At 41.4% G+C, this 24,563-nt stretch overlaps 1 pseudogene; it reads left to right on the top strand.

The window, feature by feature from the left end:
• The window catches only part of LOC121554847, a 198,640-nt pseudogene that overhangs the window by 38,523 nt on the left and 135,554 nt on the right, over nucleotides 1–24,563 (top strand).

Below are 24,563 nucleotides of genomic sequence, written 5' to 3'. Positions count from 1 at the left end.
GTTGGACTGTTGCAGTCTTCCTCCTACACTGAGTAGTTCGTGTTCGTCCAAGAACGGTTTCAGTTCTCTGATTTTACAGTCATTGTTTAGGCTTTTTCCTACCTTCAGTAGTTTGATCTCCTGTCCGAAACTCTGTTGTTGTGTTACCTTAATCCAGTACTTTTCTGCATCGAACAGTTCGTCAGCAGTCAGTTCACCTTGCATCTTTATGTTTGTACGAGCGTTGGCTATTAATCTTTTTATCCAGGCGGTGACTCTGAACACTCTTTTCAGTTTGCTGTACCTTTCAAGCTCCAACACAGGTTCAGTGATGCCTGTGCTGTTTGCTGCGAGTTGTACAGTAACCTTGCAACTGGACTTGAGTTCTGTGTTTACCTCTTCTGGAACCTTGTTATCATCAGTCTCCTCGGAATGATTGGGTGATGTCAGAATTCTGGGTCCATTCCATTCTGTGTCAAGTTTCGAACAGTTTGTCCTCTTGTAGGGAGGTCAGCTGGATTAGTTTTACCCTCAATATGTGACCATGACTCTGGATTGGTCAAGGACTGTTTCCATTTCTGAGCTGAGCTGCAAATCCAATGCAGCGCGATCATCGAGTCTGTCCACATTTTGATCTGTTTTTCTTCCATTTTCAGTGTGTTCATCAGGTTGTTTGCTAGTCTCGCTCCAATCACAGCTCCCATGAGCTCCAGGCGTGGCAGCGTCATTTTCTTGAGTGGGGCTACCCTGGACTTGGATGCGACTAGACTTGTTGTTTCCCTGTCTTGTGATTCACTTTGCAAGTAAGCTACTGCACTGTAAGCCCTTTCACTTGCATCACAGAACACGTTTCAGGGTGTGACTATTCTGTGGCCGCATGTCTGTTCTGTACCACCTTGGTATGGTGAGCTGGTGTAACTAGGGTAGTTCCGAACACCACTGTTGCCAATCTCGTGTCAGATCAGGTGGTAATTGTTCGTCCCAGTTGAGAGTCCCCTCTCCCACATTTCCTGGAACATGCACTTGATCCTGATGGTGAAGGGGGTCAGGAAACCAAGAGGGTCAAAAATACGTGCAGACGACTGCAGAACACTTCTCTTTGTGTTTTCTTTTCTCAGTAGCGCCCTGAGGTCAAACACAAAGTCATCTGTTTCCGGTCTCCACACTAAACCTTCAGCACTACTCCTTGTGTTTCTAGCGTCAACGGGTGGTCAGTTGTCGTACTCTCCTCCCATTTTGTTTTCAATTCAGGAGAGTTGGTCATCCACTTGCAGAGGTCCATGCCTGCAATCGACAGCATTCGCCTTGCAGTTGTAGTCACAAGGTAAGCCTCTTCAACATTGCGTGAACTTGCAATGAAGTCGTCTACATAGAGTGACTCTCTCAGTATCTCTACAACTTCTGGTTGTTCTGTTTCATATTGTTTCAGGTGCTTCCTGATTGTAGCTGCCAGCAAGAATGGACTTGGGGAAGCTCCAAATACCACTCTTTTCATCCTCAGCACACGCAGCTCCTCTTCATTTTCTCCCCTTGGTGGGCCTGTGAGCCATAGAAATCTCACGGCGTCTCTGTCTCTCTCTGCTAGGGATATCTGCAGGAAAGCCTTCTTGATGTCTGCCATGAATGCGATCTCATGTAGTCTGAACTTTATCAGAACGCTGAGCAGATCCGGATTCAGGTTCGGTCCTGTGAGTAGACAGTCATTGAGGGATGGACAGCCATCTTCATGGGATGAGGCATCAAACAACACTCTCAGTTTTGTCGTCACCTTATCTTCTCGGAGTACTGCATGGTGAGGTAAGTAGTATTTTACGTTGTCTGCGCTTTATGCGTTGTCCTTGGGCACGTCCTCTGCCATATCCTGTTGTAAGTAGTCCTCTACGACTTCATTGTATCTGCTGTACAACGTCACATCCTTCTTCAGTCTTTTCTTCAGACCTTCAAACCGTTTCTTGGCGATTCTATAGTTGTCTTGGAGTTCTGGCAGTTCTCGTTTCCATGGCAACTCCACGTGGTATTGCCCATCTTTGAAGGTGGTTGTTTCCTCAAACCTCTGTAGAGCCTTGTTTTCCTCTGGGTTCTGTGCTTTCTCGCTTATAATACCCAGAGACTCAAGCTCCCAGAATGCATGCAGTAGTTTGGAGACTAGTGTGTCTTCATCAAGTGGGATGAACTTGCAGGTTGCCTCGGCGACACTTGACATGGACATGGGTCCCTGCACCGACCATCCAAAGGTGCTCTCTAAAGCAACCAGCGTCTCCGTCAGTCGCTCCACTCTGCCTGATACTATCTGCCAGTAGTAGTCCGCTCCTATCAGGACAGAGAGTTCAGGATCATTGTCATCTCCTGGAAAGTCTGCGAGCTGCAGTTCCTTTCTATTGAGCTCATGTTGAATCTGTTCACCAGGAACCTTCATCACAGCTGTGCACACTTGTGAGATTTCAATTGCCTCTATCTCTATTCTCTGCTGTTTATCCCATACATTCTCCAAGATGACTTTCACTGTGTTGCGTTGCGACGTTGCTGGAGCAGAGGAGCCAAACGTGTGAAGAGTGAGTGCCTCTTGTCTGATTACTGGTAGCTTCAAGCCCTTCACAAGGTTTTCATGTATGAAGCTTCTCTGACTGCCTCCATCTAGTAAGCAACGAGCTATCTTCCTGCCTGATGGGCCTTCTACCCATGCCTTTGCTGTTTGTAGCAACACAGTGTTCTGTCCATCTGGTTTCATCTTCACTGAATGGGGAATAACTGAGGAAACAACAGCATCTGCAGAAACAGTAGGGGGTTGCACCTCACTCCTCTTACCGGTACACACAGCAATGTGATGTCTGCTTCCACAGGTTGCACATGACACATCTTTAACCCTACATCATTTTGCTATGTGTTTCTGTCCTAAACATACTCTCTTTGCGTGTAGCAATATTGTGGTCAGGGCAGTTTTCTGATTTGTGATCTGCACTGTCACAGAATAGACCGTTTTGTTCCTTCTGGCTGGCTGTATGCAGAGCCGCAGCAGATGGCATGTTGGGTCTTTTTGTTGTCATTTCATTGGAGGAGCATGACTTGTTCCATGGTTTGCTCTCTTTCTGTTGGTTGCATGATCTTTTCATTTGTAGCACTCTCTCCCTGCTCTGAACCTCCTTCTGTAGGAAACTGATGATCTCAGCCACCTTCCATTCATCATCTACTCCCCTCTGACGACTATAGTCAAGAGCTATGTCCTCTGGAATCATCTGCAGTAAGATTGGGCATAGTAGGCTTCCATGGGTTTCTGACACTACACCCAGTGATTCCAAGCTCCTAATCTGAATTTCACATTCATCATATAGTTGCCTCAATGCATTTAGGTCAGAGGATTTCTTCACAGGAGAGAGATTCAGCAGCTTTGACATGTGAGCACTAATCACAAGATCTTTCCTTCCAAATCTGCTCTTGAGCAGAGCGATTGCATCGTCATAGTTACTGTCTGTTAACATCAGTCCTGCTACTGCCTTTGCAGCTGGTCCAGTGAGATATGTTTTCAGATAGGTAAACTTCTCTTTATTACACAGTGTATCATTGTTGTGAATAGCGGTCTCATACTGGTTCCAAAACTCCTGCCACATACTGACATCTCAATAGAATTTCTCAATAATCAACTTTGGTAGCCTTACTGATTGTCTCTGTGATCTGTTTGAGTTAGCGTCACTCACCCGTGCTGGTAGTGGATTGAGGTCCTGTTTTTCTTTATCACTCGTTGTGCATGGCTCTTCAGCATGATAACGCGCTCTTTGTAATCCTCCGTGCTTGCAATCTCCACCTCCAATCCGTCCAATGGCGTTAACTGTTCAATTCCATGATCAAGTTCAAACAAGCTGTCCTCCTTAGCTGATAGCAATTCCAACAATGTACTCAAGTGATCTGTATCCAAATTTGACTGGGTTATTTCCACATCAATCTGATTCAAAATCCGTGTTGTGGCACCTCGAATGGTACCCCGCTTTCGTCTCATTCTTTCTGCTTCATGCCGACGTTCCTCCTCAGCCATTTCAGCCGCTTCATCCCTACAATCTTCGTCGCAGCTCATACTTTTCCCGGGTTTCGGCACCAAAATATAGAATAACTATCTTCAAAGTAATGACTCGGGACATCGGGTTTGAAATGAAAGCTAAGTTGCTAGCGAAAAGTCAGGATAATCACTTGACACTTGACATAACTGGAGCCTTTTTTTCTCTCCCCTTGGTCGCCAGGCATTCTGGAACTTGCAGTCAAAAGAGTAATTCAATACTAACCAATACAACAAAGTATGTATGTACTTCTCTCAATCTCCAACACACAACTTCTAATACAATGACATATGTAAATAACTGTAAAGAAAATATCTTTAGATACAGCTCAATGAATTAACTTAAACATTAACTCTGTAACCCATTAAAGTTACAACACGTGTAAAGGAACAGTCCAGCAGGCATCAGCTGTGCAGCTGAGTGATCATAAGGTCCAGTGAACAGCAATGTGAGTCCGAGAGCAGTTCGAATTGGTGCTACAGCACAGGCGATCAGGAAGCACGGCTGTTGAATTGCGTGTACTAGCGGGCCGGGGCTAGCAACGGGATTACATCGGCAGACCAGTCGTGATGCATCGGCGGGGCTCCGTGTCGACACTAGGAGGTCCCGTCCGGTTGACAGAGAGGTAGATAGCCGGGAGATGGGCCTGACTCGAGGCTAGCTCAAGGCTGATTAGCCAACCACAACATCCATTCGGTTGCAGCTAGCTAGTTGCGATGATCCGGTGTTAAAGGTCCAGTGATTCAGTGATTCCAGCAGGAAATCCGATATGTTCTGGGTCGATAACGCGCTGTGCAGACTGGCCGATAATAGTCCAGGCTAGAGCTGGCTGGTAGGTAGTGCAGGCCACAGACAATGGTGAAAAAACTGGCTACTCCCGTCCGGTAGACAGAGAGGTAGATAGCCGGGATATGGGCCTGGCTCGAGGCTAGCTCAAGGCTAACTGGTGCTTGCTTCGGGGGCAGTGGTGATTAGCCAACAGCAACATCCATTCGATTGCGGCTAGCTGGTTGCGATCCGGTGTTAAGGTCCAGTGATTCAGTTATTCCGGCAGAAAATCCGATGTTTTGGGTGAAAACCGCTAACGGTGGCTAATAGCAAGTAGCTAGTTAGCTGGCTAGCTACTTTCAACTGGAGATTCTAGATAAAAGGTAAGTAAATAATAGAATCCGTTCCACATTGAGTGAGGTGGGTTGCAGGAAAGTATATTTAGTAGAAGGCTGAAAAGTGTGATAGGGGATTATATACAACAAAAGACAAAAAAAAGAAAAAACAGGCTATTTACACGGACACACAACAGAGTACACGACCGCACTACTACGCCATCTTGGATCAGAGCTACCAGAGTAGCAGCATAGTAAGTATGGACTGAATAGATAATACATACAGCATGACATTTTTTAACAGCTGGATTCAAAGTGATGATGACAATGGTCTATTCCTCAGTGTTCCATCTTTCTTCATACAATTTATATTGAGTTATTTTCTTCATTTTCATTTAGTCCCTGAGCCACCTCAGATCATTAACCACATGCAGCCCCTGTCTGTGGAGTCCGGTAAATCTGCTCGCTTCTCTGTGGAAGTGACTGGCGTCCCCCAGCCCCAGGTGTTCTGGTACAAGAACTCTCAGGCTCTCTCCCCTGGCTTCAACTGCAAGTTCCTGCGTGATGGGAATGAGCACTGTCTGCTGCTCATTGAAGTGTTCCCAGAGGACGTAGCCGTCTACAAGTGTGAGGCCAAGAATGAGGGTGGTGTTGACACCAGTTCAGCTGCACTGAATGTCGAAGGTAACCATTACATTTTTGTGTGATAATAATGCCAAGTCAAAGAAAATTATGACATAACAGAAGACCATTTGTTGTCAAAAGCTAGTTGTAAAGGTATACCATTCATGCAAATGTCATTTATTCCTTATATGATTATGTTATCGTATCAACATTTTTAAGAGGGCTAAGATGCCCATGATGTCTTTGTTTAGTCTCAGAAGATATTACCGCACATATAAATAACTGCTAATTTTGCTAATTCATTTTCATTTCAGTCTCAGAAGTAGTTTCTCCTATAACTGGAGCTCCTCTGTCCCCACCTACCATTGTCTCACCAATCAGCCACACCTCAACAACTGAGGGAGAGTCTGTCAGATTCCAGTGCAAAGTTACTGGAGAAGGTATTTTGCACAGTACATTGTTGGGATGAGTTGGAATAAAAAGTCATTTAGTCAATTCCTGGAATTGAATTCATAATTGTAATAGTTATAATTGTGGAAGTAGACCTCTTATTACACTACCGGTCAAAAGTTTTAGACACCTACTCATTCAAGGGTTTTTCTTTATTTTTACTATTTTCTTAATTGTAGAATAATAGTGAAGACATCAAAACTATGAAATAACACATATGGAATCATGTAGTGACCAAAGAAGTGTTAAACAAATCAAAATATATTATATTTGAGATTCTTCAAATATCCACCCTTTGCCTTGATGACAGCTTTGCACACACTTGGCATTCTCTCAACCAGCTTCACCTGGAATGCTTTTCCAACAGTCTTGAAGGAGTTCCCACATATGCTGATCACTTGTTGGCTGCTTTTCCTTCACTCTGCGGTCTGACTCATCCCAAACCATCTCAATTTGGTTGAGGTCGGGGGATTGTGGAGGCCAGGTCATCTGATGCATCACTCCATCACTCTCCTTCTTGGTAAAACAGCCCTTACACAGCCTGGAGGTGTTGGGTCATTGTCCTGTTGAAAAACAAATGATAATCCCACTAAGCCCAAACCAGATGGGATGGCATATCGCTGCAGAATGCTGTGGTAGCCATGCTGGTTAAGTGTACCTTGAATTCTAAATAAATCACAGACAGTGTCACCAGCAAAGCACCCCCACACCATAACACCTCCTCCTCCATGCTTTACGGTGGGAAATACACTGCGTCTCACGCAGTGGTTGGAACCAAAAATCTCAAATTTGGACTCCAGACCAAAGGACAGATTTCCACCGGTCTATTGTCCATTGCTCGTGTTTCTTGGCCCAAGCAAGTCTCTTCTTCTTATTGGTGTCCTTTAGTAGTGGTTTCTTTGCAGCAATTCGACCATGAAGGCCTGATTCACACAGTCTCCTCTGAACAGTTAATGTTGAGATATGTCTGGTACTTGAACTCTGTGAAGCATTTATTTGGGCTGCAATTTCTGAGGCTGGTAACTCGAATGAATTTATCCTCTGCAGCAGAGGTAACTCTGGGTCTTCCATTCCTGTGGTGGTCCTCATGAGAGCCAGTTTCATCATAGCGCTTGATGGTTTTTGCGACAGCACTTTTATTTACACACAAGTTATTGAAATGTTCTGTATTGACTGACCTTCATGTCTTAAAGTAATGATGGACTATCATTTCTCTTTGCTTATTTGAGCTGTTCTTGCCATAATATGGACTTGGTCGTTTACCAAATAGGGCTATTTTCTGTATACCAACCCTACCTTGTCACAACACAACTGATTGGCTCAAACACATTAAGGATAGAAATTCCACAAATTAACTTTTAAGAAGCACACCTGTTACTTGAAATGCATTCCAGGTGACTACCTCATGAATCTTGTTGAGAGAATGCCAAGAGTGTGCAAAGCTGTCATCAAGGCAAAGGGTGGCTATTTGAAGAATCTCAGATATAAAATATATTTTGATTTGTTTAACCCTTTTTTGGTTACTACATGATTCCATATGTGTTATTTCATAGTTTTGATGTCTTCACTATTATTATATAATGTAAAAAATAGTAAAAAATAAAGAAAAACCCTTGAATGAGTAGGTGTTCTAAAACTTTTGACCGGTAGTGTAGGTGTTATTGTCCTTGTTGCATTAGAAGGTGAGGCATGAGACCCTCTACTTTATAAAAAATAAAGTTTATTATAAATCCATAGTTAAAAACATACAGTGATGTTTCAGTCATAGACATTCATCAGACAGAGCTAATTTATCAGACAGTAATTTTTAAGAATAATATACTTTTACTTCATTTTGTATGTATATATTAATGTTTGCTCACAATTATTATTAATAAATAAAAACATTTGATCATCAAAAAAGTAATAATCTAATTTTAAATACAATCCTCTCTTCTCCATTCGTAGCTCTGAAGATGTCCTGGTTCCGTGGTGAGAAGGAAATTAAGCAGTCAAACTTCTTCAGGATGTCTACGTTTGATGACACCTGCCAGCTGGAGATCACCAGAGTGTACCCCAAGGATGAGGGGGAATACACCTGTGTTGCCAGAAACCCAGCAGGAATGGTCACATGCTCTGCACATTTGAAACTTGATGGTGAGTGTGCATACCTTTCTGTAACCACATGGTTTCCTATTGAGTTATTTTGATGTTGTTTCGATCTAAGCCTAGAATGCATAGGTTGATCACAAGTAGTCAAACAATACATATTTTCACTAGAAATACAGTGTATATTCAATATATAATATGATTTGCAGTATCTCTTAAATTAAGATGTACTTTTTCTTTCTTTCACTAGAAATATACAACATGGATATGTGTATCTGTGTCCATTCCATAAAAATGCTAATACTCAATTCATTGAACATGCTTCCTTTCAGGGCAAAAACAAATTATGGATATTACATCCGATTCTCAAAGGCCTGTCTCAACCAGTCTTTCAACAAGCTTGTCAAGTGTAAAGAAGGAGCAAATTGCACAAAGGCCCACTTTTATTCACCTAATAGAGAGCTGTGTGGTTCAGCATGGTGAAGTGGCCAGGTTCCATGCTTGTGTATCCAGCATGCCAAAGCCAGAGATTAGCTGGTATCATAACCAGCAGACAATTAAGCCTACCAAAGATATTGTCTTTCATTTTGATGAGATGACAAACACCACCACACTAACTATAGTTGATGCTTTCTCTGAGCATGCTGGCCAATACACTTCCAAAGCAACCAATAACGCTGGAGAGACGGTGTGCACAGCAACCCTTGCAGTAACCAAAGAAGAAGGTAACTTGTTATGTACCTCAAATTAGCCGGTTATTTTACCACATAGTGTAATTAATCATCTATTCAATTTCACGAATGTCGTTTCTCCAACCAACACCTCTCATTAAACTATCCAAATGACTTGCTTCTTCTTGAAAGAAACCTTTCTTTCCCATATTTTAGTTTACTAACCTCACAATTTAACCTCACAATTTAAAATAGAATAGTACAAATATGTTAGTCACTTCTTTAGTTATAATACCTAGATGCTTCAGTAGAATACATTTTCTTCTTTTCATTATTCTCTGTCACTCCTTGCTCTCCTTGCAGCTTGAGTAGGTAGTACATTCTCCTTCTATCATTCCTCTTTCTCGCTCCTTGCTGTCCTTGGTTGTGAAATCCCTCCCAGCGATATCTCTGTGTACTGTGCATGTTTTAGCCTATACTATCTGGAGTTGAATCCAACTGTCAAACTGCTTTGTTTGTTTGTACCGCTGTACCATCAAAGTGGAAACATGTTCAAATGATTGTAATCAGTGAAGGAGTTTGAGTTAAAATAGTTAGCATAACCTGTGAAAAGCATTTTTGTCCAGCAGGATGTCACTTCAAGGAAATGACATCTGAGCTAAGCATTAAGTCCAATATTGCTCCTTGAAATGAGCAATCTCAAAATTATAGATGGATCAGTCCAGTATCTTTTTCTTGAAGCTTTTTTAATTAGGCTCTCACATACAGAGTAAGAAATTAAGCTAAAATGGGAGGGAATTATTACCCATCATCATCTTAAAATATTGTCTTAGCTGACAGTAACTCTTGATTTCCTTTACAGTAACCCATATGAAGGAAGAGATTGAAACAACCATTGAGCAAGAAGTCAAAGGTAAGACTCATTTATACTCTTTATTACTGAAATGTACTTCCTCAATCCCTTAGTTGAATGACATGAACCTGAGCATATTTATAAGTGATTTCTGAATGTTCACACTTCATGCAAGCGGACAAAATGTTTTTGATGCTAAAGCACACACTAAGTAAAGCGAAAGCATGCTTATTTAAAAAAACAAATCCACTTATTTTGCAATAATTATGCCTTTTAAGAAATGTATGTTCTGAAGAAATGTCCACAGAAGAAGGAACAAAACATCCAGCAATTTTCGTGTCAGAATCTTTAAAAAAGAATCAAGTCTTGCGTTTCTTCGAAAAAATATGGTGAGTGAAATTGTTTTTTATGGCTTTGTGACTTGCTGCATGTAATTAATATTTCCATTAATATTCATTTCAAAAATTTGATTTTGTTATCTTTTTTTAATTTTTTTTTAGAGTTGTTTTATAATAAAAGGACTGAGTTTCGGGAGAACAGAGGGCAGATGCGCGGAGCCTTTTCAGACACGGAGGAGAACTTGGATCAAGCCAACAATTCATCCATCAAGCCATCTTTTACAAAAAAGCTGAAGTTCCAGAATGTTCTAGAGGGGGAACCTGCTGTGGTTAGATGCAGATTGGTAGCTTTCCCAACCCCAACCATAATATGGTTTCATGACAATAGACCGATTCAGAAAGAACGCTGTCGTAGAATACGTACAGAGAGCACTATGCACATGCATGTGACTAGTTTAGTCATTGATAGTATAAGACAAAGACTCCGGCAGTTACAAAGTAATGGTTATTAACACAGAGGGGTCTGCAGAGTTCATAGCATCACTTCTGGTGTCATTGAGGGAAGAACATGGCAATTATCTAAGCCATGTTAGACGGTCAACTAGACTTCACGGTTGCTTGATCAAAAAAAGGAGAGAAAATTCAGGGTTGACCTGAGATGTGTTGGGTCTCCATTTGATAAAAAGTCCAAACCTAGTGGCAGATCCAGATCTAAGGATGCACCAGTTCGCACCTTGTACTTCAGAAGCTTATCACCAACAAGAGGGAAAGATAAAGAAACTAATCTGAATGAAACAGCATCTGAACGAGCCCGCTCTCCACCTTCTATATTTGGTGGAGAAAGGTTTAGTAGGTCTGAAAGGTTTAACGACAGATACAGTTATATCTACTGTGACAGACACACTGGCAGATTCAGCGACATGTTCAGTGATAGGTGCAGTGATATATTCAGTGACACAGAAAGCCTCCACGGAGAGGTAAAAGCCAAGCTTGGTCTGTTACAAAATGCAGTCAAACGAAAAAAGAGGCTCTCTATGTCCACAATGTCATCATCAAACGCGAGTGAAACCAGCTTTGCAGATTATGTTGTCGATTAAAGGTCAAGAAGCCTGTCTCCTTACCTGGAGACTTGCAGCATGCTTGACCTTTTGAAAGAAACGTTAGAAACGATCAAGTGTCTGCCAAATTCTATGGTAGATATGACCGAATTCCCACACATAGTGCTTAATCAACACAGCCCTGTGTGAGGCATTCATTGAACCTCAGTCTCAAACTAGGGCCATTCAAATGTTAAGAGGTGATCTACCAGCGACAGGAAATGAAAAATACTTTGATGAAAGAGTCTCTGAAACACATATGGATAAAATGGTCCTTATTCCAGGGGAACATCAACATGAGTTAGGATTCGAACATAGGATATGTGAGGACTTAGAAAATCAAGGTGAGGACTATTTAGGAAATCAAACTCGGTTGTCTGAAGACTTGAAGACAAAGATGGAAGGGCCGTTTGTCTTAGCTTGTGCTGAAACAAGGAGATCTCCAAACATTGCTGCAATGGATGAATTTTCCAAATCCAGCCCAATCAAACCACTGAAGGAAATATTTTCCAGTAAGACGATTAATACACAAGAGGATACTGTGAAGAGCACTGAAGAACAATTTGAAAAACAACCCAGCTCTGCAGAAAGCCTGTATGAGAACATTGAGAGTGAATGTGAAGATAAACTTTTAGCCTTGCGGATTAGAAAATGGCAAAAGGGAATGCAGATTGACCAAGAAGAACAGTTTAAGCATGAAACAGACCATTCGAAGGCAAGGGATTTGCCATGCACGCAATCCGAAATCCATATATATGGTGAGGAGGTAGAGAGAGAAACAGACACAGAAACTGTCAGTGTCAGTGATGAGAAATCTTGTGAAGAGCATCATCTATCCCTGGAAAAGGTCTGCTTAACCCGGGAAAAGTTGTATGGATTAAAGAGGGGAACAGAACAGAATTTGAGCCTTTCCCAAACCAAAGAGGAGAGTGCCAGTGAGAAGAAAACAGGAGAAGAGAACACTGTATCACAGAAAAATATTCATGGATTGAATTCCCCAAAAGAGAGGCCTGCCAATATGTATGGTGAGGAGGTAGAGAGAAAAACTGCAACAGAAACTGAGGCATTACCTTTCCAACATTTGCCCAGTTCTCTGAAAAAGAGTTGTGCACAGAGTAGTGAGGAAACTTGGGAAGAGCACCATTTATCCCTGGAAAAGGTCAGTTTATCCCGGGAAAATATTGCCCCTTTCCAGAATTTTTCACTTTCCCAATCAAAAGACAGGAGTGCCAAAGAGAAGAAAACAGGAGAAGAGCACCATTTGTCCCAGGAAAATATTTATGGGTTGAACAGAATTTGTCCCGTTCCCCAAGAGAAAGGCGGGCCAGTGAGAAGGAAACAAAGGAAGGACTTCACTTATCCCGTGAAGAGCTCCGCTTATCCCAGGAAAATATTTCCGTATTGAAGAATGAAACTGAACAGAATTTGTCCCGTTCCCCAAAAGAGATGTGTGCCAGTCCAAAGAAAACACGAGAAGAGCAGTGTCTTTTATCCCGGGAAGAGACCCACTTATCCCTGGAAAATATTTATGAATTAAAGAGCGAATGTGAAACATTTGGGAGTGAGGAAGAGGCTCTGGCACATCGAGTCATTAAATGGCAGCAAGACATCTTGACTGAGCAGGAGATAGCTGTTGACTTGGATTCTGATTGGGTTGGTGCAGAGTACTCACCATATATCGCTAGAAAAGGGACTGAGTCAAAAATGGCTGCTGAAGGCATTACTTTTGGATCAAACGCTCACTCTGAGGCAGATTCAACAAGAAGAAGAAAGCCTTCCCCAGAAAAGACAGACTATGAACAGTTCCTGACTGAGGATGTTCCTTGTGGTTTCAGAGATGAGAGAAGTTCCTCACAAGAAAAGTCTGTAAAGGAACATGTCCTTACTGATAATGATATCCCTCCTGAATACAGATATGACAGGTCTTCACCAGAAAAGACAACAAATGAAAAGTTCCTGACTGAGGATGTCCCTCATGAATACAGCAATATAAGAAGAAAGTCTTCTCTAGAAAAGCCAACAAAGGAAATTATTCTCCATGATGCTAGAGCCCATGAAGGCCCAAGAAGGCCTTCTCCAGAAAAGACAACAAAGGAAAGGTTTCTGAGTGAGCATGCCCCTCATGACTACAGAGATGAAAGAAGAAGAAGATCTTCACCGGAAAGAACGGCAAAGGAAAAGTCCCAGAGTAAGGATGTCCATCATGATTTCAGAGATGAAAGTTTCCAATGGCCCCCTCCTCCACAAACCGTTGTTGATGAAACAAGGCTGCAGACCGAAAGTGAGTATTTTGTGAGCGAAGAGGAAGCTTTGGCTCAGTGCATCTTAAAATGGCAAGAAGACGTTCTCACCGAACAAGAAGAAGCTGTTGAATTAGAGTACAACTGGGCTTTGGCTGAACATTCACAACACCCAAAGAAAACCGATGCCCGTGGACCTCATAATGGTTCCTCTAATGAACCTGTGAAAAAACGGTCACCTGTGAAAGAATGCTCACCTGTGAAAGAACCCTCATTTATTAGACAACATCACATTGGTCAGCATGTCTCTCAAGAAGATTGGGCAATGGCTGAACTTTCACAACACCATCATAGGAGAACTGATGTCAGTGGAGATGATGCCAATGAAGGTCCTTCTTATGAACCTGTTTCTCATCATGTCAAGAAGTTTCATCAAATGTCACTTGGGTCTCACTCACCTGTGAGAGGGCCCTCAACAGTTAGAGAAACTACACCTGGTAGAGAGCCCTCCCCTGGCAGAGAACACTCACCTGACAGAGGTCGATCACCTATGAAAGAACCTGGTAGAGAAGCATCACCTGGGAGATGCAGTTCACCTTTGAGAGAACATCACATTGGTCAGCATAGCTTTCAAGCTGAAGTTGGTGCAGAACGGCCTTCCAATTGGGAATCTGACTTGAGACACAATGAAAAAGTGGCTATGAGGACCGCAGAGAGGAAAGAAGAAAACATAGAATTGCTATCAAAAGATGCCAAACAATCCAGCTCGAAAGAAAACCTTCACCAAATGGACATGCCTCAGAGGACAAATGAAGTTGATAAGACTTCACCAAAAACGTCCATACCTATCTTTGTGAGAGAAAAATCGTCCATGAAAGTAAAGAGGGGAGAGATGACAGACTTTAAATGTCATTTTCGGGGTGACCCTCAACCAATTGTCACTTGGCACAAAGATTACCAACCAATCGGTCAAAACCCAGACATTGATGTTCTCACCAAATTCAATGAAACCACACTAACCATCTACTATCCCACTATATACCATGAAGGGACATTTAGTTTTGTTATAACTAATACATTCGGAAAGTCAACCTCCTCTGCCACACTAGAAGTTACTGAAAGTAAGCAATTAAGAACATTTCCATCGCCAGTGGCCTCGCATGAAGTGAAAGTGACAACAGAGTATGAAATGAGTGAAGAAGATCTTGACCAAATGATTGACAAGGAACTTGAATCGTACAAGGACGTTGAAACGGATGAGAAATCCTTACTACAGGTGCCTCAGGCTGTCTTGCACAGGCCTCATGCTTCAGACACTTCACAATATTCTTGTTCTCCTGTCGAGATCAGGATCACTGCTACAACACCAGTCCCATTCAAAATGATTGAAAAAGACGCAGAGATGTCTGAGGACGACGGCAGTTCTCATCCTATGAAACACAAATTCACATTCTCCTATGATGCTGCGCAGGTAGTCAGTGAATCTGAGAAGATAAGTTCTTTAGGCCAGACCGGAAAGGTTGAAAGCAGTTCTGATTTGTCCTTCCAATCTGCTGTGGCTATTACTAGATCTTCTGAGGTAGAAGCAACAATGGTTGGTGAATGGGAACAACATATACTATTTGGAAATTCTGAAGATTTGAGGCAGTCCCCTCTGAGCCATACTAGTGATATTACTGATCAGGCATTAATGCAGGAGCTGGACACCTCTATAGGTTCCGACATTCTATACGCCAGATTCTTCAACTGAAATTTCGCAGCTCCTGAAAACTCCAGAATCTTTCCACACTCCTGAAACCCCAGCAGGTTATATTACCCATAATGAGTATGCCTTCTCTCCTCTTGAACATAAAAGACCATCCACTGACTCTAGTGAGAGGTTATTTTCTCCTGCTAAGGAGGTCACCCGATGATGAGGGCATTGAGACAACACCCCCTGCATTTAGATTAGATTAAGGAAGTTTCCTCTCAGAGCGTGCCCTTGGCCTTGGAGGACTACAGGAAAAAGTCCAGGGAATCCCTCCGTCTTTCCTCAAACCTCTCAACAAAAGGAGAGTTGTTGAACATGATTTGTTATCGTTTTATGCTGAGGTGTTTGGGTTGCCTTCACCTGAAGTGAAGTGGTTTAGAAACAAAACCCAATTTGTTGCAGATGAAAGGATTACAATGGACAGAGATGGCGACAATATCTCGCTTGTTATTCAGAACATTGCAAAAGCTGATCAAGGTGAATATATTTGCGAAGCGTTTAACTATGTAGGGGAGGCAAAAAGCGTTGCACTAGTTGTAGTTATATCCAACGAGGCCAGATATATGCCCCCACCACCGTCAGTCACCCATCAGCATGTGATGGAGTTTGATGTTGAGGAAGACGATGACTCATCGAGGTCTTGCTCCCCTCAGGAGATTCTACTGGAGGTGGAGCTGGATGAAAATGAGGTTAAAGAGTTTGAGAGACAGGTGAAGATAATTACCATCCCAGAATACACCGCTGACAATAAAAATATGATAATATCACTCGATGTTCTTCCGAGTATGTACGAGGAGAGTGGAGTTGACTTTGTAACGCATGAAAGGGATGATTTGAAAATAGATTTTGAGGTTACAGAAATGCTACCTCGCTTCACCAACCCAATTTGTGATATGGAAACCCCAGAGAATACAACTGTAATGTTTGAGTGTTCTCTGATGGGAATTCCCTCTCCCATAGTATCATGGTTTAAAGGTAACAAGACGATCCCTCACGATAACAAGAAATACTTGCACTCGTCTGATGGAGATAATCATTTCCTTAAGATCAGGAACGTCAGCGCTCATGATAGTGGAACCTGTTTCTCATCAATGTGGTTGGGGAAACTCTTTGCAGGGCATCTCTTCTTGTGTTGAATCCTAAAAGCTTTATAGGAAAAACAAGAGGGAGAGAATTGACAGCTGTGTCTCTTGGTAGTGCTAAAGTCCAGCCTCAAAAGTTGGACTTGGTTGTTGACGGTGAGCAAGCATCAGAAGTAGAGCTGGAATTTGAATTTGAGCAGGAAGCTGATTAATCACAAAAGGCTGTTAGACTTATAGCCCTGACGGACAATGAGATGAGCGAGCAGGGAGATGAATATGTCAGTATTAACTTTGACGTTTTCGCAGAGCCCGCCAAAGATGATAAAATAGAATTCAAAGGAAAGTCATCAAAATTGTGTAGTTTCCGGTATCAAATTACTGAAGCTCCACCAAAATGCATGATTCCTTTGGCAAATGTCACCGCAGCAGTAGGAACTCCAGTGGTCCTCCAGTGTTTAGTAAATGGTAAACCTCATCCCACCGCTGAATGGTACAAAGATGGCGATCCAGTGAAAGACACTAGGTACATGATCCAAGAGAAAGCATCTGGACATTTTAATTTGATCATCACAAATGTCACCCAAAAAGATGCCGGGGAGTACAAGTGCCTTATCCAAAACAAATCTGGATATACTGAAACAACTGCTTTTTGAAAGTGTTTTAATCTTGTCATTTGTTTTCATGTGGATGTTGAACTCAATTAAAATGTTTTTACTGTATGTTAGAAAAGTAGCTTTTATTCATTATAATTTGGTACATGTGAAAAGTGTTCTGAAATGAAGTGTAGGTCCTATTTATTGTGTATAGTGTGTAATCACTTCACACAACAGAATTATTATAAATGTTATAATCATGTTTGGTGAAGGGGAATGTTTGTTTTTCAAAACAGTTAAAAAAAAGTTATTGCTTATAGTTTCATTTAAGGTGACAAAATGTGTATGAATACTTACCACCCATGTATAATCAAAACATTGTTATCAAGCCATTCGTGTTAGGCCCAAATGAAGATCTTGTATCAAAATGTCCAATGTTTTAATTAGCCAAATATTTCAAATTAATCATATAATTGAATATACTGTATAGTCATATATAATATAACAAATACATCAAACTTTGGTTTCTCAGATCCAGATTAAGCCTACTCCTGAAATAAAAGCATGCTCAATAGAGAGAACTGGTGATCCAATTCCCAGTGTGTAGTGTTAAGAGGTGCTTGTCAAAAATATAAATACGTATGCATCCATGATAACTCAGTGTTGTTAGCATGATACTGTATATGTTATGATTTATGGGGTAGTGCTTAGAATCAGTGATGTGCAGAGTTTAGTTAGTTTTATTTATCTTTTGATTAATGAATGATTTCGAAAGCAATCTGGTACAAAACAAAACAATTTATCAAACACAATTTAAATCTGATATTGAATGTACTTTTGTAGAGCAAATGTTTCATTAGGACTACAATAGAAAAGTACACCATTCAAAATAAAGCCTTGGGGTTGGCTGTAAAATCATATTTTTTAAAAGGTTACTTATATACATACCTGTAAGTGCTGTAAATATGTTTCACTGTATGTTTAAGAGGCAATTGTATTCTTACTGAATAATATATATTTGGGGTTATAAAAGATTTACCAATTTGACTGATCTCAATACAATAATACAACAATGTATTCATTTGGAAATGGGAGTAATTGGAATTAATTATTTATTTGCACAGAAATCACTTCAGTTTGTCTCTAACAGTGTTTATTTATGTATAAATAAAGGAGGTATATACAGCACTACTCATTCAAGGGTTTGTCTTTATTTGTAAAAAAAAAAAAAAAATACTTTGTAGAATAATAGTGAAGACATCAAAACTATGAAATAACACATATGGAATCATGTAGTAACCAAAAAAGTGTTAAACAAATCAAAATATATTTTATATTTGAGATTCTTCAAATAGCAGCCCTTTGCCTTGATGACAGCTTTGCACACTCTTGGCATTCTCTCAATCAGCTTCATCTGGAATACTTTTCCAACAGTCTTGAAGGAGTTCCCACATATGCTCAGCACTTGTTGGCTGCTTTTCCTTCACTCTGCCGTCCGACTCATCCCAAACCATGTCAATTGGGTTGAGGTCGGGGGATTGTGGAAGCCAGGTCATCTGATGCAGCTCTCCATCACTCTCCTTCTTGGTAAAATAGCCCTCACACAGCCTGGAGGTGTGTTGGGTAATTATCCTGTTGAAAAACAAATGATAGTCCCACTAAGCCCAAACCAGATGGGATGGCGTATCGCTGGAGAATGCTGTGGTAGCCATGCTGGTTATGGTGTGCCTTGAATTCTAAATAACTCACAGATAGTGTCACCAGCAAAGCACCCCCACACCATAACAACTCCTCCTCCATGCTTTACGGTGGGAACTACACATGCGGAGATCATCCGTTCACCCACACCGTTCACCCACACTGTTCATCATCCGTTCACAAAGACACGGTTTGAACCAAAAATCTCAAATTTGGACTCCAGATCAAAGGACAAATTTCCACCGGTCTATTGTCCATTGCTCATGTTTCTTGGCCCAAGCAGGTCTGTTCTTCTTATTGGTGTCGTTTAGTAGTGGTTTCTTTGCAGCAATTCGACCCTGAGGCGTGATTCACGGAGTCCCCTCTGAACAGTTGATGTTGAGATGTGTCTGTTACTTGAACTCTGTGAAGCATTTATTTGGGCTGCAATTTCTGAGGCTGGTAACTCTAATGAACTTATCCTCTGCAGCAGAGGTAACTCTGGGTCTTCCATTCCTGTGTCAGTCCTCATGAGAGCCAGTTTCATCATAGCACTTGATGGTTTTTGCAACTGCACTTGAAGAAACGTTCAACGTTCTTGAAATTTTCCGGATTGACTGACCTTCATGTCTTAAAGTAATGATGGACTGTCGTTTCTCTTTGCTTATTTGAGCTGTTCTTGCCATAATATGGACTTGGTCTTTTACCAAATAGGGCTATCTACCTTGTCACAACACAACTGATTGGCTCAAACGCATTAAGAAGGAAAGAAATTCCACAAATTCACTTTTAATTGAAATTCATTCCAGGTGACTACCTCATGAAGCTGGTTGAGAGAATGCCAAGAGTGTGCAAAGCTGTCATCAAGGCAAAGGGTGGCTATTTGAAGAATCTCAAATATAAAATATATTTTGATTTGCTTAACACTTTTTTGTTACTACATGATGTGTTATTTCATAGTTTTGATGTCTTCACTATTATTCTACACTGTAAAAAAAAAAAAAAAAAAAAATCTTGAATGAGTAGGTTTGTCCAAACGTTTGACTGGTAGTGTATATACTGATGTCAATTATTGTATGGTGTTGTCTTGATATCACCCTTTAAGCTTTTGCAGTGGACACACAATTGACCAGCATAACCCTTTCTTTTATGGAAAAAAATTCTCAATCTTACTCATTATTTTTTACACAGAATATTCTAGCTCAACAGTGGAAGAAGAACAATAATTCTACACTACTGGCCTTAAATTACCTCACAAAACAAAAACACTTGAGCTCCAGCCAGAGTCTAAAAGCTATTCTAGTACTTTAGAGAAGAAAAAAGAAAAGCCAATCTTTTTGACCCAACTCTCACCAGCAGCTGTCAATGTTGGAGAGGCAGCTAGATTTACTGTCACAGTATCTGGCCTTCCAAAGCCTAATGTCCAGTGGTTTCATAATGGGAAAGTCATTACCTCTTCATCAATTTACAAATTGATTCAAGAAAAAGATGAGTACACCTTAATAATATCTGAGGTAAAAACAGAGTATGAAGGTGAGTACTCTTGTACAGCTAGCAATATATTTGGCCAGACAACCTGTACTACTTACCTGGAGGTGAGAAAGATAGCTTTAACTACAGCTGAGCAATGGGTTGACAAAATGTTCAAAGCCACTGGCCAACCACCTAATTTCACTAGCCAAATCAAACTTATAAAATGCCAAGAGGGAGGTGAGGCTTACTTTAAGTATAAAGTAACTGGTGATCCAATGCCAGATGTGCAGTGGTTTAAAAGTGCTCGTCAAATTCAGTGTGGTAAGTACTGCATTATAGTCAACAACCCAGATGGCTCTGGCTTCATCAACATGAAGGGCATCCAACAGCAGGACAGTGGTCCCTATACATGTAAGGCTTCCAACCCGTCTGGGGAGGCCTCTTGTGGTGCTGAGCTAATTGTGTTCAAAGAGTCTGTCTCTGTATCTCAGCATAAGGAACACATGGTTGTTCAAAAAGGTTATAAAGTATCCATGACAGCTGAACAAGCTACAGAGTCTCGCTTGTACAAGGTCAAACTTCCTGGAGCGGCCAGGGCCAGCATTCAGGCAGGACATCAGATGGTATACACCATTGGTACAGAGGACAGCCAGGTTGTTTCCATTGAGCAAGTAAAGACCTTTAGAGAGTTGGATATCTCTGTGGCTACTGCCCAAAGAGAGAGGATCACCCACCAGGCTGCAGTTCTGCAGTCACATGAGGTACAAGAGAGTGTGTCTGTGGGTGTCACCCTTCCACCTCAAGTTTCAGTAGTTCCTACAAAACATCTCCGTACGGCTGCCTTTCATTCATCTCCTGTTCAGGAGAGCCCAAAGCTCACAGAGCAGCACTGTGACCGTATCCAAAGCCCAGAAGTCATAGAGTTTCTGTCTTCAAAAGGGAAGCGTTCAAAATTAATATCTGCCACTTCTGAGGAGATAACCACCTTGGCGAGAGTAGGCACAGAGATATCAGGTGACAGGAAGACAGATAAAGTAAAGCCAACCTCCGAGCGAAAACATCATGTCAGTAGTCATCAAGTTGAATCCCAACTGTCAATTTTAAAATAAATTCCCAAGCCACAGGAGGAGAAAAGTTATAAAGTCAAAGAAGGCGTTAAGATATTGTACTCCGCTATGTCAACTGAAAAACTGATGATTCCTTTGGGACATACAACAGATGTGACCTCTGCTGATTCTGCTCTTCAATCTTCAGTGACAAAATAATTGCTTAAACCAATTCTCGCCTCAGTTTCGGAGACTAAACAAACATTATCAAAAGAGACTAAATTGACCATGCAGAGACCGGACGCAGAGAAGGCTCTCCTTAGTAAGGATTACATTATGAAATCTGCACTGACAGCTGAGGAGAAGCAGATGTTACAAGCGGAACACACAGAACAAGTGCAGAGTTTAGAAAGTGCTATCTCAATATATTCTCAGGTAGAAGGTGAACAGGTACTGCATTTGCAGATGATCAGAGATCAGGATATCCTACCATTCAAGGAACCATTTACTTATGAGAAACCAGCTGTAGACCAAGCAGGTGCCGGCCCTACTCTTTTACACACAGTAATCCACAATGAACAGAGATCTGTAACTTGTGAGGATACCACTGAGTTTGAAGCCAAGAGAGACACAATGACCATTCAGCCTCAAAAACAAGCCTCTACCCCATTACATCTTCAGTCAGTTCATCCAGAAGGTGCCTTAACGAAAGAGGGAATTTTTACCATTGAAAATCCAGACCAACAGACAGCAACACAGAAGCAGGAGAAAGCCAGAAAACATGCAGCAACCTCAGAGGAAAAAAGGGAGCTTAGCGCAGATTATTCCAAAGATCTTGATGTGTTCATGACAGGAGTTCAGTCAGAGCTTAGAACAGAACCCAGACCACATAACATTCTTCAGGTTCCTTCACAGCCCATGCAGCTACCCAAAAAAACACAATTTACTAGTGATGTCAAACAGCACCATGCATTAATCCAAAAGGAAGATTGTTGGAACATCATGCAAGTGTGGCAGATAGTCAAGCATTAGAGGAGGGACATACTGAGAGTTTGACAGCTGTTGACAAATGTACATGCAAAACCAAAATAGAGCCTAAAGTACCAACTGAGCCCATACAAATAGAGGAGAAGGTGATCGCAACTGAGAGTAGTGCACTTCTGGAAGCTACAGAGCAAGATTTTGCCATCCATATACAGGAAGGACAGTCTGTTAGACAGTCAATAACGATGGATGAAAAGTGTATATTGATCGGTGAAATGTCCCAACAAATAACCAAATCAGAGTCGACAACAGTTAGTGTTAAAACTCAGCCCAAAATGACTGTTTTCATCTCAGAGTCTGGAGAAAGTCGAACTCTTCCAAAGGAGCTCGCATTTGTTATTCAGATTCCAAAACCAACAAGTTTGGACATCAGACGTCAGTTGAAAGAGGCACTTCAGTCTGCTGTAGCTCTTGATCAGCAACTTATACTAGCAGATGTTGTTGGAAGTTTAGAGGCTACTGAGGTACAGGAAGTGAAGGTACGCAAGGAACCGAAGAATGCAATGTTCACTTATCTTATCATAACACCAGGTGCCCCTATGGAAATAACACTTGCTTTTGAAGGTCAATACCCCCAGACTGCAGATCTAAGGACTGAACTCCAGGCAGCTTTCTACTCAATTGTCTATCGCGAGCAGCATGTTCTTACATCTGACCAACCCGGCACAATGCAAATCGACAAGCTCCAAAGACTACAGGTTAGCGGTGCAGCCTCCAAAGAAATGCTGTCATCGGTAGTGGAGACTGTCAAAGTAGCAGAGAGTCTAGTTGATTTCACAACACCTAAAGCTCATGCTGCTGCACGAAAGACCGAATCTCGGGCTACACTTGAAACCGCAACCGCTGAGGAACGTAGTGTGGTGCAAGAGGCCAAAGTAACTCAATCCAAATTGGGTGCTCAAGTAATGAAAGTTACTACAGAATCACATGCTGAGTTTGAAAAGTCAGTACAGGTGGCTAGACAGGAGGTTAGAACTATGACTGTAAAAGGTTATGAGAGAGACGTAGGTATGGCTGATATCACCACCGATATGCCCATGACATCCATTCCAACTGAACAGTCTTTAGATGTACTCATCCAAACAGAACACAGGGAGGAATTTATTTCAGAAGAGGTCAGAAAATATGAGCCTCCAGAAAAGTTAAAAGATTATCCCGTTATTGAAACCTTCCTGGAGGACATTGCCACAGAGGAGCATTGTAAGGTTACATACAATGTGACAGTAAAGTATGTTACAAAAGCTAATTGGATTTTCAATGGACAAATAATTAAATCAGGCAAAGAGTTCAGGTGTTCAAAAGAACAAGACACATACATACTTACAATCATAAAAATTGTCAAGGAGAAGCACGAAGGATAATATTTATTTGAGGCTGTGAATGAAGCTGGAAAGACCACAACATCATCAAGACTCAGTTGTCTCAAAATATTGGATAATGAGGATAGTTTTATTGTTACTCATCACCATACACATAAACTAACTGTATCATTCATTAAATTTTTCTAATGTAACATTACATTTTCTCTCATCTTGGCAGCAAAGTCATACTTTATTTCATATATTGAAATGTGTATAATTGTCAGCATGCATTTACCATACTTTCAATCCACTACTAATTCACCGTAGTATTTTTCTATATCATTCCCAGGTATTTTCACTTTACATGCTTATAAAAAAAGTTCTCATCACCCATGAACTACTACATTTCACTCTTGGTCATTCTCCACTGGGCACTGAAATGTTTTTGCATGCTTTCAGGAGCAAATTTGTCATGGTTTCATGGTGTCACTTTTCTCCTTACTCATTCATGAAGTCACTTTCCTCCTTCCTCCTCTAACCATTCCACCATTTCTTCACAGTCACTCCTGGAATGCATCCCACCATACCGTTGCATTCCACCATCTCTGTTCCAGCTCTGTGCACTTGTCTACATGTTCATATTTTGCATCATTATCTACCTGTGTACTAATTTACTTTTATTTTTGTGCACATTATAGTGCCACCTGTTTTCAGGTACAAAATTGTTCCCCTGGAGATCAATGTTGGCAGCGGAGCCAAGTTCGAATGTGAAATTGAAGAGGCATCAAATGTGAACTTCAAATGGCTCAAGTCTGGCACTTCGATCAAAGAGAGTGACAATTGCCGCATCCTCAGTCGGCAACTGACATCTTCATTGGAGCTCCTGAGCCCAACCAAAGCTGACAGTGGTGAATACACTTGCAAGGCTACAAACCAGCATGGCAGTGACACCTGTGCCACCAAACTGACAGTCACTGGTGAGTCCTTTGTTTCCATTAACATTATTTATGCAACTGTATGTACAGTCTATTGACGTTTTCTTTTCAGGTTGAATGTTATACAAAGAATTGTAATGTGCACCTGTTGTCTCAACCATTGTATATTGTAC

Source organism: Coregonus clupeaformis, chromosome 40, assembly GCF_020615455.1.
Source record: "Coregonus clupeaformis isolate EN_2021a chromosome 40, ASM2061545v1, whole genome shotgun sequence".
Taxonomy (NCBI): Eukaryota; Metazoa; Chordata; class Actinopteri; order Salmoniformes; family Salmonidae; genus Coregonus; species Coregonus clupeaformis.
Note: the sequence above shows the minus strand (reverse complement) of the source record. Positions and strands in the feature narration are given on the sequence as shown.